We start from the raw sequence: 21983 nt of genomic DNA on the forward strand, positions 1-21983 counted from the left end.
CTTAACCACTACGCCACATGCCATGGCAAGGTCGACCTCGGTGGAATTCGAACACAGATGGACTAAATACCACGCAGCATTTTGCCCGGAATTCTAATCATTCTGCCAGTTACTCGCCTTAGAATTCAATAAAATATTAAATTGTGTCCTAGTCAGGCGAGAAAACCCCTCAAGAAAATCCGGTGGAAGGGTCTCCACGGCAAATATATTCAGTTATGCTATATAGTCAACCAACATTTTGTATCCCCAACAGCGCTTTGGACATGGAAAGATATTCAATGTTTTTTTTTTTCTCGTGGCGTATCCACGTAAGCATAACTGTGGTTAAGCATTATATTCTGGAAACAGCCCAGTCACAACAGAAGTGGTTGAGTTACAGTGTCTGCAATAACATCGATCAACGAGGAAGCAGACCAACCAATCAGGTAACAGAACCAGTTGGACTAGTTAGAGAGTAAAAGAATTAATCGAATCTGTGAATTTATTAATACTTAAACACCTCTTAACATATATTTCATCACAATAGCAGACAGCAGCAAAAGTAGAGCAAATGTTAATGAACAGAACCCGGTGATTCATAATATTAACGTTGTGGTTAAGCGTTTTCGAGATGGGTTATTCGACGTGCCACTGTTTATCTCAGCTGGAAGCAGATGGTACAGTCACCGATTTGGTACTGTAAAGGAGTCGGAGAAATGAAATATTTTGTGGGACTTTCATATTCAAACGTTTTTTTCCCGTGGTTTCTCATGTTCCCGCGTCCTGATTTTCAAATAGAACCGGGCATGTGCTCAATGCCTGAAAATTGCCTGGAGATGCAAGGCGCGTTATAAAAAAGGACTCTACCTAGCCGCATGTCTTCATAGCAAGAAACTATTAGTAGCTCGCATCGATATACAGCGTACATGAAATGATATTCACCTCTCACTGGATGGAATACTTTTTTGTTGATCTTACCTTAACGGAACTGTATTGTATATATACATAAGCGTGTGATTGTCTGTGTGTATGTATGTATGTATGTATGTATGTATGTATGTATATATATTATTCAGTTGGTGCACCAACTCTGAAAACGCTTTTGGTGTCGAGGAGAGAATTTTGTTTTTATTTTCATGGCGCCGATGAGAGATTACACACTTGTTACGCTGTCTATTCATTCAGTTACGCTAAAAGCTGTAAGAAGATGAATGAGTTATTCGCTATAGTTGCAAATAAAATGTTCTAAAATCTAATTCAAACTATATTGTTTGTTATGTTCAGTATCATTAATCTTTAACTTCAGCTTGTACTTCATTAAATTTTCTTAGGTATTTTGTCAATTTAAACGTAGCTTGTGTATTGTTTATTATTTTCAATGTCATTTCGTTAACCTTTATCTTAAAATGCTATAAAACGTAATTTTTCATATTTCCAAATCCATTTCAATATAATTTATATCATACAGCCCAACAATGCATCTTTATTGTATTTACAATACTTATTTTGGCAGAACGTTTTAAATAGCAACTATTTTGGAAACGCCATGAGTAGCAATATTGACTTGTAACAATGAGACATATATGATGATGACGACGACGGTGATGATGATAATGATAAGGAGAAGATGGAAGCAGAGGAGGAGTAAGAGGAGGAGAGATAGGAGAATGTGGAATATGGCGGAGTTTGACATAAAAATACTGTGTGAAATTCTTTGATAGCAATACAGAAGAATCTTTTTAAATTGGAAAATAAAGCTCTCACATCGTCGGCAGTTCGTTGTTGTCGAAGATGTTTCCAAGATATCTGAAAACCTGGAACCATTTTCTGGTGAGTGAGTTTCATTTGTATGGAAAGTGTCACGAGTTTGACTCCTCATCTCGTTGCTCTTGGAGTTCAAAGCCCTTGTGTCTACAGCATAAAGCCATAGCATACAAAAACTATGGAAGGCCTGCTTTATTGCAGAAACGTGCCGCTGTCACCATAATATCGTGGTCCTCCTTAACGTCTTCTCTCAATCCGTGAAAGGCAATGACCTGATGACCAACTGTGGCATCTTAATCGCTTCGTGTAAAACGAGCTGAGAACACATAGAACCCGACTGATATCGAACTCTAGCAGTTCTAGTAATCAACCGTACTCAACCGATACTTAAAATATCGACCAGAAAGAATGAAGCAGAAATGTGACCACGGCGGAGATTGAACTCAGAACGTTGAGAGAATCGGAGTAAATACTGCAAAGAATGCGATCCAATGCTCGAATGACTCGGCCAATTCATCAATAAACTGCAATATTTACTAAATTCTTGTGAGAATTAAAATAGATGTCAGACAAAGGGAAGCCTTTTCAATTAAGAATTTAAACCAGGGTTAACGATGAGGGCAGCATCTATGAAAAAGATCTGTTCACTTGTTTTTCAGTCATTGGATCGCGGCCATGCTGGAGTATAGTTGGCTCGGCGGAATAAATATACTTCAGTACTTATTTTAAGTCTAGTATTTATTTTATCGGTCTTGATTTGGAGAACTGCTAAGTTACGGGTACGTAAACAGACCAACATTGACTAGAAATTATAAGTACTTCGAAATAAACAAAAACGAAAAAAAAAAAAATACTGAACGTGCGAATTCTATGCATCTTTTTTCTTGACATTCCTTAATTTCAACATCAAATTTCTAATCATGCCTCATTTATGAAGAATTGATTATCTCCCTTGTAATATCTGCGACCACTAGGGAAACTACGTGTGCATGAAAACTTATAACTGTGAGATATAAGATTAACAATCATAAAATAATTACGATGTATGTAAACAAAGTTTGCTTTTCTTTAGAAACTTGGAGATGTATCAAAATATAGATATGGACATATTTTACTCTCAAACGCAAAATAATAATGCTGAATATCGTAGATAGTATAGAACATCCTTATATTGCTTAAACATTTTTTAGCAGCCGTATTTTTTAATATCAAGTAAGGAACATTTTTTTCAACAGTTTAAAAAGGAAGCAGCCGAGGATATTGCTATTTTTGTCTGCAGTAAGTTCATTTGTTTGGTTATATATTAGTTTGGCAATGTTACCTTGACCTGTTTTCGTATAAGCACAAAAAAGACTGGATTTGATAGTACTGCTGACGGAATTCCACATATATATATATATATACAATAAAAGAATTATACCTGCTGTATGATGGCATATGGTAGCAGACAACCGTACAAGAGCTTTGAATTGGTCGGAACATATTGAATATATATATATATATATATATATATATATATATATATATATATATATATATATATATATATATATATATATATATGTATATACACACACACACACACACACACACACACACACACATATATATATATGTGAATGCGTGTGTGTGTGTGCGCGCCTGTATTTTCTAAATCGTCTTATTTTCCTTATACATATCAACTCGTGTGTCACTTTTCAACATTCTGCATATACATGCACGCACGCACACACACCGGGGAGTAAAACCTGACAACGTGCACACTGTTCAGGACTTTTTCTAATCATATCTGCTGATGTATGTTGCTCTCTCTCTCTCTCTCTCTCTCTCTTTATATATATATATATATATATATATATATATATATATATATATATATATATATATATATTACTCTCTCTGCGTGTCTTTCTCTTTTTCTTCAACGGTATGCATTAAAATATTTTCCACTCTATGCCTCCTCACAGAAAAGTACAGTGCAATATATTCTCATATCATCTGCCTACGATTTGCTGATTTTAGCGGATAATTTTAGCACAGCAGAATGCTACAAGGATAAAGCTAACTTAGCATATTGCTAATGCTAAAAATGTTGATTGCAGTCTGATTTGATATGTCACCGATTCCATTCTCCCACACTGCATCTCATTCATATCGCATCTTAGACAACTCGATTATTTCTTTGTATGTACGCCGCAAAGATTACTGAAATTCTGTTATCAATAATGTATCACATTCACCGACTCTTTCCATTATTCTTGACCAATCGCCAATGTTCCACTCGTTATTTTCTTCTCATGAATTATTGAATTCATCTCTAATACAGATTTTTATTTTGTTCAATACAGATCATAGAGGACGTTAATGTCGTAACAAAATTAGCTTTATATATTTATTTATTTTCCATTTTTATTTTTCCATGTTTCAAATGATATATTTTTTTTTTTACTTTACAGAACAAAAATTACATTTTCGTTTTCCCTCATTTTTCTCGTTATATTTCTTTCCAATATTGAAGGCATAATGATAAGGTGTTCGTTCTTCGTAAATTTCTCCATTATTTTATATAATCAACAGACTGTGACAGACAGACATTCTATTCAAGTCCCTATATCAAGAAGTCATTTACATCCTTCTAGCTCGAAGCATCCATCAATGATACGTCTACGAGCTTCAGACAAAAAGTAATTAGAAACACCTCAAGGTTTGATTCTTATATTTCAAATTAGTTTTCCAAGTTTTCGAAGCAATTCAAGAACAGATGCTATTGAAAATATCTTTAAGATTGACAACTAAAGTGAAATTCTTCGAAACAGTTATTATTATTATTATTATTATTATTATTATTATTACTATTATTATTATTATTATTATTATTATTATTATTATTATTATTATTATTATTATTATTATTATTATTGCCCTTCGTGTTGTTATTGTTATTATCATTGATGTTGTTCTTTCTAATACCAGATGTAGAGCCTAAAAGAAACGGTTCCTGAAAGTGGTTAATATCTTTCTATTTTTTTTCTTTCAATTATAAAACCACGTAAACAACTCGAACGGAAATATGATTGATTTGTAACGGATGCCAAATTTCTGATTGGCATTTGTTTCTTGATATTTTGGTTGGTGATGCTAATGACGTTAAGAAAGAAAATTGTTTTAACTACTTTCTGCCAGGCTTGGGGATAATAGTTTAACGCAACGTGGAGATTGGCTTGCAAATACCACAACTGCACTCCCCACTCACACACCACCAACTCATGTCAATGACTATACTATTTGTAATATTATATTGTAAGACTTCACAATGTGATAGCTTTGATTAAATTTTACCGTTTCATTTATAAAGCTTTTATATATTCTTTCTATATAAAGTTGTATTCGACAACGCTTAAGCATCTCACTACCGTTCTAGATATATATTCAGTTAGTGTCCATTGTAATTCCTTATTGCTGATTAAAATCCATTATATTGTTCTTAATAAGTCACACACTTTGAACTAGCAGATCTCATTATAGTGACACAACATCATTAACTCTGACAGGTCTTGGTAGATTCATGTTGTGCTTAAGTCGTACATTGTTGTACTGTTAGAATTTTCATTACAGCGTGTAAAATTAGTTTATCTTCTGTTTTAACGCATCTTATACACTATTAGTTCATCAATGTAACTAAGAATTGCTGATCAAATTATCAGTAGAAAACAATAAAAGTAAAGTTAAACAATGAAAGATGCTAACAATTAAAATATACAGCGAACACAATGCAAATCACCTGTAAATTTATTTCCAACTACAAAAGGTAACATCGATTTCTTTCTTTCTATTTGTGGTGTATAGAAAATACCAGAATGGTGAAGTTTATTATCGAACTTCAACTTGCAATAGAGATAAATATATTTATGTATGCCCTAGTAGAACATATGAAGTCAATTGCTTGACATCTTGATCAGAAGTGTCTAACAACGTGTGATAAAGTCCTATTGATTTCTGACACAAAATAGAAGGAACAACAGGAATTTTACAAGTGTGTTAACGGTGTAAGGGATAGGAAATTACTATAGTCCCAAAGGGAATTGGAACCCGATTGAATACTAGGTTCACCGGACATTTACAGCACGCACACAAACACACACAAAATAAATAAAACATCTAAGAAAAGTTGCAAAATATCTCAATACTCAGAAAAAAAAATGTCAATTTGGAAGCGAAAGCTGTATTCTATTCATAGAGAGGAAAGAAGAAACTAAGAGAAAAATAAAATTATTGCAAATGATACGATGCTGTCTAAGGATATTGCATGGCATGGTGTCTTTATTTGGCGTTGCTTTTCTCGGGGCCATCAATGTTAAGTGACGATTCAATGTTTCTAGGAAAGAAAAAAAGACCACAAAAAGAAAATTAAAACAGGAAAGATAAGGAAAGAAAAAAAGAAAGAAAATTCCCTCCAAATACAAACATCTTTTGAATAATGATGAAAATGAAACCATCTGATAACGTAATGTGATATAAAAGCACAACAAGGTAACTAATATTATGTATATTTATGTATATGTGAGTGTCTGTATACATATATACAACTATATATATGTATGTGTATACATACATACATACATACATACATACATACATGCATATATACACATATATGTATGGATATATATATATATATATATATATATATATATATATATACATATACATACATATACGTATATATGTATATACATACATACATATGTATATACATATAGATACATGCAGATATACAAGATATACAAACATATATATGTGTGTGGGGGGTATGTATTATATGTGCTATATACGTGTATGTAGATATGTTTGAATATATTTGTATATATGTATATGCACACGCGCACACAGACACAAGTACACACATATGTATATGTACACACATTCACACATATATATGTATTTATTTGTGTGTGGTGTGAATGAGTGTCTATGTGTGTATGTGTGTGTGTGTGTGTTTATAAACTCTCTTACAATAACACAAAAGAAAGAGAATCAAACAAGCATGGGATTATATTGAACCATTTAACAACGAATCAATCAGAGGTATAGAATGAAATACTTAATGACACCTGAATGTCACGATGGTAATGATGATGATGATGTTGATGATGAAATAGTCATAAACGGTATTGTATATGAAGGCAGCCATCGATTTATGTCTATTCACACATACATAATATAGTATGTCTGAATAAATATTCATAGATATATATGTATACAATGTAGTATATATTTATGTATAGTATACATCCATCGTATACACGCATATACACGTATATATGTATATATTTATGTGTATATGAGGGTATTTATGTATATTTTTGAGTGTATGATACAAACAAAACATCAAAATGAAATTAGACGTTAAACAGACATAAATATATGCGACACGAACGAGTTTTATAGCAAAATCTCATTTAAACATTGTAAAAATATCGGTGTCTCAAAGAAACGGTGCATTGAAAAGCATTATTTTAATATAACTGTAGAAAAATAAATTAGGTAGCAGAAACGCGCCTAATTTATGTAAAACCAAAGTCGATAACGGCTGCATCAGATGTACAAGAAGACAGAAATAAACATTGAAAAAGGAAGCAACCTAATTGGAAAGAAATAGATAAAAAATCACCCATCAAAAACAACCCTGTAAAATATACAAAGAAGATACGAAGAAACAATAAAATATATGTGTAAAATAATTGAAATACAAACTAACAATTCGTACAATTCTATGAAAAAGAAAGAGAAAGTAGCAAACATATAATTTAAAGAAAGGCATGAAATTAGCGGAAGGAAAAAGAAATGATAATTGAACGATTTCAGACAAAAGCCGAAAAGATTTAGAAAACCCGAGAAAAATTAGATGGACGAAATAATATATTCTGTGAGACAAACTGTTCAGGAGAAGTAAATCAGAGAATTAATGTGAAACATTGATTGAAAGACGACACCGAGAAATGATGGAGCCGAAAGTAGGAAAGATAAAGATCCATATTGGATAGATCAATGGAAGTGAATTGAGAAGAGAGAGAGAGAGAGAGAGAGAGAGAGAGAGAGAGAGAGAGAGAGAGAGAGAGAGAGAGAGAGAGAGAGGGAGGAATACAGAAAGAGAGAGAGAGATGAGAGCTAACAATAAAAATAAAAATACATATATTATTGATAAGAGAGGGTGCATGCTATGAAAGTGTCACTGGGGTACAAATATACGAAGCCTGGCATACCCAACATGATAAGGGCACACCAGGCTCATGCATCACAGCCATATATGCGCAATGTGGTGACCTTGTATCAAGCTAAGTCGCACATTACCTTGCAGGTGGCGCCCAGTTAGAATTTTCTTCAGCTCGATTAGCTCATCCCACTCGAAAGGTCCCTGAATAAGGGTTGTTTAAGTATGAAAACAACCATGCTTCCAGAAGTGAATTATTCAAACCCCAAAGAATTCCTCTCAGCACATGGTCATGATGCGCATATCATCAGCCATTAAGGGGCAGACTCAACTGGTTAAGGACAAGAAAGCGACAAGCAAATCTGTGGTATTCAGCAGAGTATTTGCTGTAGCCCATCTTTTATACTAACACAAAACAAGTACATAACAACACTTCCAATTAGTTAAGATCAGAAGCCATTAGAGTCATTGTCTAGTACTGCATCAAATCATTTATTATTATTATTATTATTATTATTATTATTATTATTATTATTATTATTATTATTATTGTCTTCTTTCAATTTTGTTTCCATTTCTTGCCGAGTGTCTTCCCAACGCCTAGGGCACAGAAACTCACTGTATACATTAGTAGGCATTCAAAAATGAACACATCAGATCTGCTCATTTACAAGGTCATTTGATAGGACAAGAAAGGGAAGAGAAACAGAATGAGAAAAGAAAGAAGGTAAAAAAGACAAAAATGAAAAAAGTTAAAAAAAATAATAAAGGGGGAAAAAGGAAAGAAAATTCACCGTGACAAAGCTCTTCTCATTAAATCGATCCTTTGCACTTCCTTTGCACTTCCTGCATGGATAGTAAGCCAGGACTCATCATTATCATCATCATTATTATTATTAAATGGTCGAGCTGGCAGACTCGTTAGGACGACGGGTGAAATGCCTAGCAGTGTTTCGTCTGTCGGTACGTTCTGTGTTCAAATTCTCCCGTGGTCGACTTTGCCTTCCATCCTTTCCGGGTCGATAAATTAAGTACCAGTTGCATACTGGGGTCGAACTAATCGACTATCGCCCCCGCCCCAAATTTCAGGCCTTTGCGCTGGAGGTAAACATATGTTTCAGGTCTTGTGCCTACAACAGAAACAATTATTTTGATTAATGTTTGTGTTGTTGTTATCGTCATTACTATTGATCATGCTTCTCTTGTCACTTCGTGTTGCTACTTCATTATTGTTCGCAGCTTTAAGTGCCTTTTGTATATTCAATGCTTTTATCCAGTTATATTGAAAGAGTTCTCCGTAATATATCAGCAGCTCCTAGTAGCTGTACTTTCTGTGTTTTGTGTATATTTGTAAGTCACGAGATTTTGGTTTATTTATTTATGAGTATCCTTCTTCAACTTTCACAAAGCGCTTTATTGTTTTGTGGAATTGCATCTATTTCCATCCTCACATTCTGTTTATGTCTATTTCCACTACTCTATATTGGGAAAATATCTTTGTTTGAAAGATACACTATTCTTTGTTGAGGTAGGTGCATTAATTAGGAAGCACTTTCTCTCCTGGTAGTCCTCGATCACAATATCTGGGCGAGTAGCCATGATCTTCTTTCCTGTTTATTGGCATATTACATAGTAAAACTTTGCCACCAAAGCATGATCGGAGTGATATTTAATCATACTTTGAGATATTTTATTTTTTGTTTATAATAAATCATATTCTGTTGGCATTTCCCAATACTGTCATTTAACTAACAGTGTATCAAACTCCCAACTGTGTCACGTCTACAGATTAGTGTCATGGCATTCAGAGACAATGTGATTAATTGTTTCTACTCCATCCCCATGTATTCCGATGTCAGTCTCTTCTGGCTCATTACATAGTCTTAAGTGATTTATGAAGAGAAGGCTTTCATGCTGTGTTGCAATGAAGAATCCTTCTCTTTCAGTCTTTACTTCTGCACTTCTAAGCTAGTGTTGCTAAATTTTCTTGTCTACGTCCACCTTGCCCTTCTTTCTTAGTTATTGGCTGCTACTGAATTTCGATGTTATTCTATTTCAAACCTTGTTCTCTTGTTCTTTTACTTGTTTCAGTCACTGGAGACTTGAAGGGCTTAGTCGAATAAGTCGACCCCAGCACTGATCAGTAGCGTATAATATTTACTCTATCGTCTCTTTTGCCGAGCCCCTTGGTTAGGGGGATATAAAAGAAGAAAGAAACCAAACACTGGTTGACAATGGTGGTGTTTGGGCGGAGATAAAAGGACATTCACAGACGCGTATATAAATACGCGGAGGAAGAAAGAATAGGAGAGACTTCTAATGAAGTCAATAACACAATAAATAATAGAAATAGACAAACAGGTCTATGCAGCTGTGCTAGAGATAAAGTATGCCCGTTAAACTCAAACTATAAAACTAGGAAACTGGTTTATAAATGTAAAGTTACCTGGGAGGAAATGGAATACTTTTCTATAGAGGCCAGCTCTCTTTTTAAAAATGAAAACAAAACAAAATAAAAACGGGTCAGTCCTTTAAAATTCTTTAGAGATAGGAAAAAATAAATAATACAAGCCTAAGTAAACTAATTTGGTCAATTAAAGACAAAAACAATAGCTATTCTATCTTGTGGCAACTATTTAGTACTGCTAAGCCTTATCCGGTTGGAAGAAATAGATGCGATCTATGCTTAGAGGAACTTTAACAATATTTACATGAAAACACACATTAATTACAAGACACGAACAAGCCCTTAGATGTTTACAGAAGCACAGATCTTTAAGAGATATAAAGATAATTCTAGATAGCCAACGCCCCAGCAACAATTGGGTTTGATATAACAAATAAAACAACATAGCCTAAACATAAACATATTTAATAGACACCAGTAATAAAAAAAAACAAATACCTTACACAATGTACAAGGTCGAATACATGAGAATGTATTCATGTGTGGCTTGGTATTATATTTAGGAAAAAAACTATTTACGTGTTATAAAGCAGAGAATATTGTTCAATATACGAACTTGTTACCAATTAAATACGCTTCATGTACATTTGAACTCCCAAGAGAACCATTTAAAATACAGAGAATTACCGTCCTACTGGTTCGAATATGCAGCAAGAATACTTCAATTGGTAACAAGTTTGTATTTAGTAACATCTTTACTTCGTGTTCTTTTCTTGTGGCATATCCTTTCTACTATAGGCACAAGGCTCGAACATGTTTAGGGGAGGGGACTAATCGATTAGATCGATCCCAGTGTTTCACTGGTACTTAATTCATTTACCCCGAAAGGATGAAAGCAAAGTCGACCTCGACGGAATTTGAACTCAGAACGTAGCAGTAGATGAAAACCCTCTGAGCATTTCGCCCGGCGTGCTAACGATTCTATCAAACCCTACTCCTTTTTTTCTGTTTCATATCTTTTTCTACTCTAGGGAAAGGGGGCTCAGTCGATTATATCGATCCCAGTACGCAACTGGTACTTAATTTAACGAACCCGAAAAGATGACAGGAAAAGTCGACAACGGTGGAATTTGAACTCAGAACGTAAAGACAGACGAAATACCACAAAGCATTATCACCTGATGTGCTAACATTTCTGCCAACTCACCTTTTTTTTTCTCCTGTATTATATCGGTAAATATATCCTCGTATTGTGCATGTTCTTAAGAAGATTTCTTTGAAATCGTTTGCTTTCGGGTGCATTGGCAGAGTACGGTACCTTAGGCAAGAGTCTTTCACTATATTGCCTCAAGCGTATTTGAATTGGTAACAAGTTTGTATATTGAACAATTGTCTCTGCATTATAACACGTAAATCGTCTTTTCCTAAATATAATACTAAGCCACGCATCAATGCATTCTTATGTATTCGAAAAATTCCATTACATTCTTTCTCCATGTCTAACCCCACGGTTCCTGCACTTAACGATTCCCTTCTTGTTCATTAACATTAATGTTGATCATTTGAATAAAGTCGCACATTTTCAGGGAGGATACACTTTATTAAAACGGCTCTGTGCGAAGCAGAGCTAGAGGCCAAAGCGGAGGTCATTCTAACTCAGATCATAAAAGAAATAATTAGTTATTGGATTATATTAATTGTTATTGCATCAATTGTTGCTATGGAAACCTACTCACAGCAATAGACCGGGAGACAAATCTCTCGGTACATCTCGACCAATTGGTGCAAGATAAAGTTGGAAAATCTGCTTATTGCTATGGACTATCGTACTTATTGAAACATACTCATATTTTGTCTTACTTGTATTACTTGTTTCAATCATTTGACAGCGACCATGCTGGGGCACCGCCATGAAGAATTTTTAGTCGAATGAATCGACTCCAGAACTTTTTGTTAAACTTGGTACCTATTATATCGATGTCTTTGACCGAACCGTTAGATCACAGGGTCGTAAACTCACGAACACCAACTGGCAAGTTGTGGTGATGGACAAATACAAACACATAGAGATTGGTGTAGGACACACAGACTCAAAGCACACACATACATACTTCGGTCTTCTTTCAGATTCCGTGCCAAATCCCGTCACAAGGGTTTGGTTAGGCGGAGGCTAAAGCACAAAACACTTGCCTAAAGACCCACTGCGTGAGATTGAACCCGGAACCATGTGACTTGAATGGAAACTTCTTACCCACACGGCCAGCTTTTCTGACTTTTTCTAATGATTCGTCGTCGGAGAACATCTCCCTTTATACAGTTTATGCTATAAACACAAGGTGCCTACAAAGAAATGTTCTCTGATGACGAAAAGCAATAGAGTTAAGATGCTCACGCTGGAATCTACCAGAAAGTATTGAGAATGAATATGTACGTTATTGTTCGCATTCTCGCTCTTCTGCGTGCATCTCATGAATTACTCCGTGGCCTTATTAGATATAATTAAATCTGCATTATTCAATAACTACCTATTTCCGAACAAATGTTCGTGGTCTTATTAAATATAATGAGAACTATTCTATGTTTTTTTGGCATTTTCTTTACCAGGCATATTTTGACTTCTTCCAGTATATCCTCTGTGAATACAAAGAACGTATTCTGTATCTGTGTACAAAGTGATATAATTCATCAAAACATATTTTTCTGTATTTGACAATCATTAGTGTTTCGCTTGATTTTCTTGTAGCTTTCTTTGAAGTATTCTCTTACAAACTAACTACACATTTTCTTCAGACCATCTTCTATTGAATTCTTTATGAATAATCCATTCTTCAAAGCTTTCTTACTACCCAGCTTGTCTTTAAATCTTTCATTTGCAGATTCCTATTAAATATCAATACTTCAATACTTCTGTTTCAGAAATCAGGTTATCTATTATAATTATATTCTAATCACCCCGTTCTTTTACAGCAATTATATATATATATATATATATATATATATATATATATATAGCATATATCACATATATATATATATATATATATATATCTATAGCATATATCATATAATATATATATATATATATATTATATATTCTATATACAACATACATCATATATTATATATATATGTATATTATATATATATATATATATATATATATATATATATATATATATATAGTATATATTATATATGTATGTATATGTATGTGTGTTTGTATCTCTCTCTCTCTCTCTCTCTCTCTCTCTCTCTCTCTCTCTCTATATATATATATATATATATATATATATATATATATATATATATATATATATATATATATATATATATATATAAATATATACATATTTATATATACTCCTCTATTTATGATTAACTCATTGACACCGTATGTGATATAAAAATATTATACGAAAATAATATCTTACTTTTTTTCTGTTATACACATGATGCTAGTTATAATTCCTAACATATCTGCTCACATAAAGAGATATGATCCACAATTTTCTGGTCAGCATCCTATTTCCATTATTCAAGTTACATTGAAGAACCTGTGTCTAGTTCATTTGATATTCTTATATCAACAGTTCCTTCATGTTATTTCTATTGACCCTGGTTAATACTAAACTACGCATACATTCATAATAATCTCAAGTCGCGAGGTTTATTAATTTCTTGTCATATTACTTCTCTAATCCGTTACATTTCATTGTCAAAACTCTCTATATTTTAATTCCAAATCCCATCCCATGTCATTGGTAAACACATTAATCATTTTCAATATTTGAGTTAGTTTAACCCCGAAGCTTTGCAAACACACTTTTAAGTCATCCATTAATTGAACATTATTACGTTTATACAGCTATTCCCTCACTTGATGCTCATCATTTTCCTTTAAGTATTAATGCTTGTGCTACCATCGATATTGATTTGCAACATTGGCACAAAGCCACAAACTTTAGAGAATGTTTCAGTCAATTAAATAGACCCCCCCAGTGCTTCACTGCTGTTTATTTTAGCGACACCCGGAAGGATTAGGGGAAATCCTTCATCAAGTGTATTTGAACTCAGAGTAAAAAAACACGAAAATAAAAGAACAAAAAAAAAACGAAAATCAAACGAAAATCAATGCATTTAGTCAGGTGATCTACAGATCTTGATCTTCCATCCTAATTACTGGTATCAATTAAGTTAATGAGTAATCCTGGTTATATATTTCAATTGCTCAATTATTTAGTAGCTGTTGTTCTCTTCTGAATCGAATTCCTTTACATTTAGACACAACTTTCTCTTAGAATCTTCATATTTGGTGGCACTCCGTCCGTTACGACGACCAAAGTTCGTTGATCCGGTCAATGGAACAGCCTGCTCGTGAAATTAACGTGCAAGTGGCTGAGCACTCCACAGACACGTGTACCATTAACGTAGTTTTCGGGGAGATTCAGCATGACACAGAGTGTGACAAGGCTGGCCCCTTTAGAATACAGGTACAACAGAAACAGGAAGAAAGAGTGAGAGAAATTTGTGGTGAATGAGTACAGTAAGGTTCGCCACCACCCTCTGCCGAAACCTCGAGGAGCTTTAGGTGTCTTTGTTCAATAAACACGCACAATGCCCGGTCTGGGAATCGAAACAGCGATCCTACGACCACGAGTCCGCTGTCCTAACCACTGGCCCATTGTACCTCCACATTTTCATATTTATATGAGAAGCAGCGTTGTTATCCTTTTATTTATAAACAGTTACTGTTATTGTATATTTTTGCAGCAAAACGTACAGACTTGAGAATCATTGAAAATAATGACAAACAGTTTAAAGGTTCCATTTTATTTCCACACATTTTTGATCTCTTTTATGCATTGGTTGCATGGCCTTTTAGCCATTCATTTTGTTTGTCTCGAAGTATCGGTCATTAGACTGCGGCCATGCTGAGACATCACTTTGAAGAATTTTCAGTCGAACGCATCGACTCCAGCATTTTCTTTTTAAGCCTGGTACTTATTCTCTCGGTCTCTTTTGCAGAACCTCTAAGTTACAAAGACGTAAAGAAAACAACACCGGAATCATGAGGTTGGGAAGCATACTTCGTACTATATAACAATGCCTATTTATTCATAGATCAGAAGTTTAAAGATACTGACTTATTTTCGTTAAGCTTGTAAGTAATATCCTTCATTTTAAATTGTCGAAGTTGCCTCATAGTCATAGGGCATAACTATCAGATCACATGGGAATCTTACTTATAATAATATACCTTTATCATATCAAAGCGGAGATTATATTCTGTTCATTTAATGACATCAAATTTCAACTACAAACTGTCCCTTCCAGTACCCAGTGGTATAGGATGCATCAGTACTTACTTTTATATTCATTGAGTCTAGAATATTGATTTCTGATCAGAAGGGATTAATATGTCATTGAAGAGACTTATTGCCTCGTGCTGTTTTGATAACTACATACCTTCCCTTCATCTTATTGATTTGTAAAGGCTCGTTCGATAAATAGTATTGTGATTTGATAATTTTAAACGACAATATCCAGAGAAAAATTATACGATTTTCAGTCCCAGATTCGTGATGGATGAATATTAGACAATATACGTACTAAACTCACTGAAATATGCTGACATTATCACAATATCTATATTGTTTCCTCTAATCCCTACATATATATAACCACTTTGGGACAAGCTGTGCTGTTCAGAAAATTATAATTGATCTGTTTTTGTTGAAACTAGAATTATAAAGCATTGATTTTTTAAACTTTGGATTACAGTCTCGAAAAATTATTTTCCTTTCTATATAAGAAGCCTTTTAAGGTATTGATCACAAAGAGGCTCAAAATCACCAGCTCTTTGTAGCTATATCACCAATGCTGTCTCTTATTACTTCTCCATTTTGCCTTCTGTATTAGAATACTGCCTGTATTTGGACAACATCTATCAAGTTTGCACAACCAGCTGCCATATCTGTAGGGACAATTTATTTGTTTGATATTTTCCGCGTAACCTTCTGCTTAATCTCCTTCTACGTATATTGTCATTCAGAGGTTTCTGTACTTTCTATTTCCTTGAGCTCCTTGTTAAATATTTGTAAGGAAAAAAAGTTTTTGTTATATGAACAGAAAGTTACGTAAATCTTCGATTTTTAGATTTATATATCAAAGTTTAATCCTGAAAGTTTGCTAATAAATTATGAATACATACACACACACACGCACACGTGCACCAGCACATATATATATATGTGTGTGTAGTGTATATGTACATTTGTATGAGTATAGACTCACACACACACACACGCACACATAAAGGATTTTCGTCTAATGGCGTAACGTATTAGGCATATACGATAAGTGCTGGATTTCTTTTATCACTAAAACACCGGATTGTGAACTGCAACTGAAAAAAAAAGTTAGTTTTGAGGCTGCTTATTAAAGATGGCTAAAAGTCGTGCATCGTATAGTGGGAAAATATATATTGGAAGTACGGAATAATTAAACAAAGCAATGTGAACATTTAATTTATACTTTAAACATAGGGCAGAGCAGTTATACTAAAGAGACAGAGTCTCTTGCAGCTGTTGTATTTATGCCAAAGCACGTAAACTAAGCATTTGTCATCGGAAACAGAGAAATAACTAAAAAATATCCTTAATCAAGGATGTCAGTAGTTCCCAGTTCATTGAAAAACTGATGAGTGTCCATAGTAAAAAGATAATTGTGGCTGGTAGTTCCATGCTCAAAGAACATTAATGATATCCTTGGTAAAATATATCCGTTAGCAGTTCCATTGTTGAAGTAACAAAGAAAATACAAGGTAACAACGAGAGAAGTCAGTAGTTCCAGCTTTGAAGGAAGGGAGGCAGATATGAGGATAAGGTCTTCAAAGGGTACAGGACAGTGTACATTACATAAGAGTAAAGAGGATGTATATACACAAACGTGTGCATATGTATGTATGTATGTATATATATATGTATGTATGTATGTATGTAAAGGCGCCTGGCTTAGTGGTTTGGGTGTTCGGCTCTCGACCATAAGGTCGCGAGCTCGATTTACGTCTGGGTGTTGCGTCTTTGAGCAAAACACTTTATTTGGCGTTTCTCCAGTTCACGCAGTTGGCAAAATGAGTTGTATTCTGTGTCACACTGAACCTCCTTGAGAACTACGTTAAGGGTAGGCGTGTCTGTGGAGTACTCAGCCACTTGCACGTTTATTTCACGAGTAGGCTGTTCCTTTGATCGGATCAACTGGAGCCCTCGTCGTCGTAAGCGACGGAGTGCCAGTTATGTATGCAAATACACATACTTATATATACACGTATACATATACATACACGCAGTTATACCTATACAGACTTATATATACATATATGCAGAGACATACACACGTAAACTCGTATACACAAAATTATATAAATACATACATACATACACACACACACACACACACACACACACACACACACATACACACACACACACACACACACACATATATATATATATATATATATATATATATATACATACATACATATATATATATATCATGTATATATATTTTTTTTATTTATTTATGTGTTTCAGCCAAGTGGCTGCGGTCATGCTGGTGCACCACCGTGATTTTCACGTTCCTTGCATGGCTCTTCTCCCCACCTGACATGGTCCAATCAAGAGTTTTGATGGCACATCTGGTGTATAAGAGAATTTGACACAGCTGCCCTAAACGGCGTCTCATTACGAGCCATTGGTTCGTCTGGTATCTTGGAGAGGAAAGCGTCAAGTTTTGTCTTGAAGACCTCCGCATCCATGTCTTGCATGTCTCTCAAATGTTTTGGCAGGGCATTGAAGAGCTGAGGTCCTCTGAAACCGAGGCTGCTGCAGTATCTCGTTCTTATGTGAGATGCAGTGGACGGTACCTTTGGCACCATGCAGTGGCGACCCGTGCGGGCATTCCTGTAGTACTTGATACCAAAGTTTGGCACCAGTCCTTCCAGTATTTTATATATATATATATATATATATATATATATATATATATATATATATATATATATATATATATATATATATACATATATATATATACATATATACGCACATACAAATATATATATGTAAATATATATGTATGTATACATGCACACACACATGTATATAAGGATACATACATGTTCAAGTACATATATGCATATATAGATACATGTATATATATATATATATATATATATATATATATATATATATATATATATATATATATATATATATATATATATGAAGAGACTATTCTAGAGTACGTCCTGTCTGGTCTTCGAAACGTCTAGATAGAATAGAGACAGCTGATGAAGGGATATTCCAAGGGGCTTTCCGTTTTCCTATGTGTTCGTTCCGTTGTCTGTAGTTTATTGTCCTAACGTCCTGTACCCTGATATGCATGTATATACACATGTAGATGTAAGTATGTACATATATGTGTGTATACATGTATATATATTCTTTGTATTATTACATTATTGAACGCACACGTCCTATTTTACAAGTAAGTCTACTATTATTCTGACGTGACTATCTTTCTATCTATCTATCTATCTATCTGTCTATCTATCTATCTATCTATCTTTCTATCTATTTATCTATCTGTCTTCCTCCATCTTTCTATCTATACCTCTGTCCTGGCCTCTACTTCACTGCTATACCCTTCTGTCCCTTCCTCCTTGTTCCACTTCCTCCCTCCACCATCCTCTCTATCTATTTATCTATCTGTCTTCCTCTATCTTCCTATCTACCCTTCTGTCCAGGGAAATAGCCCTGAAACTCGAGTCGCCTTTATATATTTATATATATTTATATATATATTTATATATTTGATCCTTTATATTGAACACTCAATATTTCATCTACATTCAATACTTTCTTTCATGGTGCCATCCATTTTTATTTTATTTCATTTTATATTGTATATTGTATATTATATTATATATTGTATATTCCATATTCTATACCCCACATTAGTTCTGCAGGAATATAAATAAAACATAAAAAACAGACAGTGTTGGAACTCTTTTAAACAAAATAATATATATATATATATATATATATACATACATGCATTTTGTCAATCTATCAATCTCTCTATCCCTATCTCTCCCTTTCTCCCTTTCTCTCTTTATATATCTATATACGAGTACATATACGTATTAGATTTGCTATGAATGTATTATACCCTTACTTTTTCTAAAGGTGAATTTAGTAGCAGAGAAATACCGAAAGAAAGTGGCAGATGGAAAAGAAATAAAAGAGAAAGTAAGTTGTTCTGTATTGAACAGGAGGTAAGGATTCAAGGTTGATGATGTGAAGCAGGAATAAAACACCACAACTCAAATGATGCCATTTCATTCTTGTATAGGGTCTGTCATGGAAAGCAACCTTAGCCTTAACCGAATGAAGTCATCTGGCTTTTTACTGATATATTTTTTTTATGTACATTTAATTAAATGAAACTTAATATAGTTACACCTAATTCTTGTCTGTAATGTATCAAGATATCCGAAGAAAATATTCTAAAGGAAACTATTAATAAGAAAAAATCCTAAAGAGCAACGTTCATTATAATATTTTTATGTGTTAAAATTCGGAATAAATTTATATGGTATCAAACAAATTAAGAAATATAAGAGATTTCTTTGCTGTAATTTGATACACCAGTAAATCAGTATTCAAAACAGCTGTATACTAACATATATACGAACTGACAGACGTATACATATACATACATGCACACATATATATATATATATGTATTCACATAGTTGAAATATATATATATATCTTCATAGTTGAAATTTATAGAAAAACAAAAAAAAAAAAAAGGTGTATGAACAACAAATGTATTAGTTTGACGCTCGGGAAAAATGAAAAATTCTTTTACATTTGAGCCTACACTCTTCAACAGAAAAGAATAATAGAAAATAAAATAAACAGACAGAGAATGAATGGAACTTGTAGATTAAAACGGTCCATATATATAAATATATATGTATATATATATATATATATATATATATATATATATATATATATATATATATATATATATATATATATATATATATATATATATATATATATATATATATATATATATATATATATATATATATATATATATATATATATATATATATATATATATATATATATATATATATATATATATATATATATATATATATGTATATATATGTATGTATGTATGTATAAAGTGTTTGAAATAGTGTACAGATATTGTGTGTGTGTATATATATATATATATATATATATATATATATATAGTGTACTATATGCACACATAGCATTGTACAGGTACACATGTATAGAAAGCCGTGTTTGAATACATGCATATAATACACTGGTCATAGATGTGTGTATATCTAAGTATTTATCTATCTACATACATATATATATCTATATATCTATATATATATATATATATATATATATATATATATATATATATATATATATATATATATATATATATATATATATATATACATATATATATACATATATATATATATATATATATATATATATATATATATATATATATATATATATATATATATATATATATATTTATATATTTAAAAATAACTAGTTATATATATTTGTGTATGTGCGTCTGTGTGTGTGTGTGTGTATGTATGTGTGTGGATATATGCGTTCGTGCGCGCGTGCAAAATTTATTATTTATCATAGCTGAAAATACAGTTTTGACTTTACCCACCTCCGCCAAAAGAAATATTTTGGGAACAAAAATAAATCTTTTTCTATTAATCGAGGTTAGGAAATAGTTTTATCTATTAACCCGAGGAAGATCGCTATATATATATATATATATATATATATATATATATATATATATATATATATATATATATATATATATATATATATATATATATATATATATATATATATATATATATATATATATATATATATATATATATATATATATATATATATATATATATATATATATATATATATATATATATATATATATATATATATATATATATATATATATATATATATATATATATATATATATATATATATGTATATATATATATATATATGTATATACATGTATAAATATAAGTATATATGTATATATATATGTATATATATATGTATACATATGCTTATATATGTATATGTATATATAAGTATATATATATATATATATATATATATGTACATATATATACATATATATATATATATATATATATATATATATATATATATATATATATATATATATATATATATATATATACTTATATATACATATACAATGGAACAGTGGCTTGTCTGATGCATTTAATACAGTTTGGTTTGGGCAACCACACAAAACTAAATATAGTGTGGAACAATCTCATATCAAATTATTCATGGAAGATTTTTGCTTATATAAAGTCACGCTGTTTCCCTACTTCAACCGTTTGAATAATCAATAGCATGAAACTTAGAAATACGTTCCAGAAGGTAACGTTGTTTTCGGTTTGATTGACCCTATGAAAATAACTTCAATTATGTT

This window comes from Octopus bimaculoides, chromosome 5, assembly GCF_046866305.1.
Source record: "Octopus bimaculoides isolate indiv1 chromosome 5, ASM4686630v1, whole genome shotgun sequence".
In the NCBI taxonomy this organism is placed as follows: domain Eukaryota; kingdom Metazoa; phylum Mollusca; class Cephalopoda; order Octopoda; family Octopodidae; genus Octopus; species Octopus bimaculoides.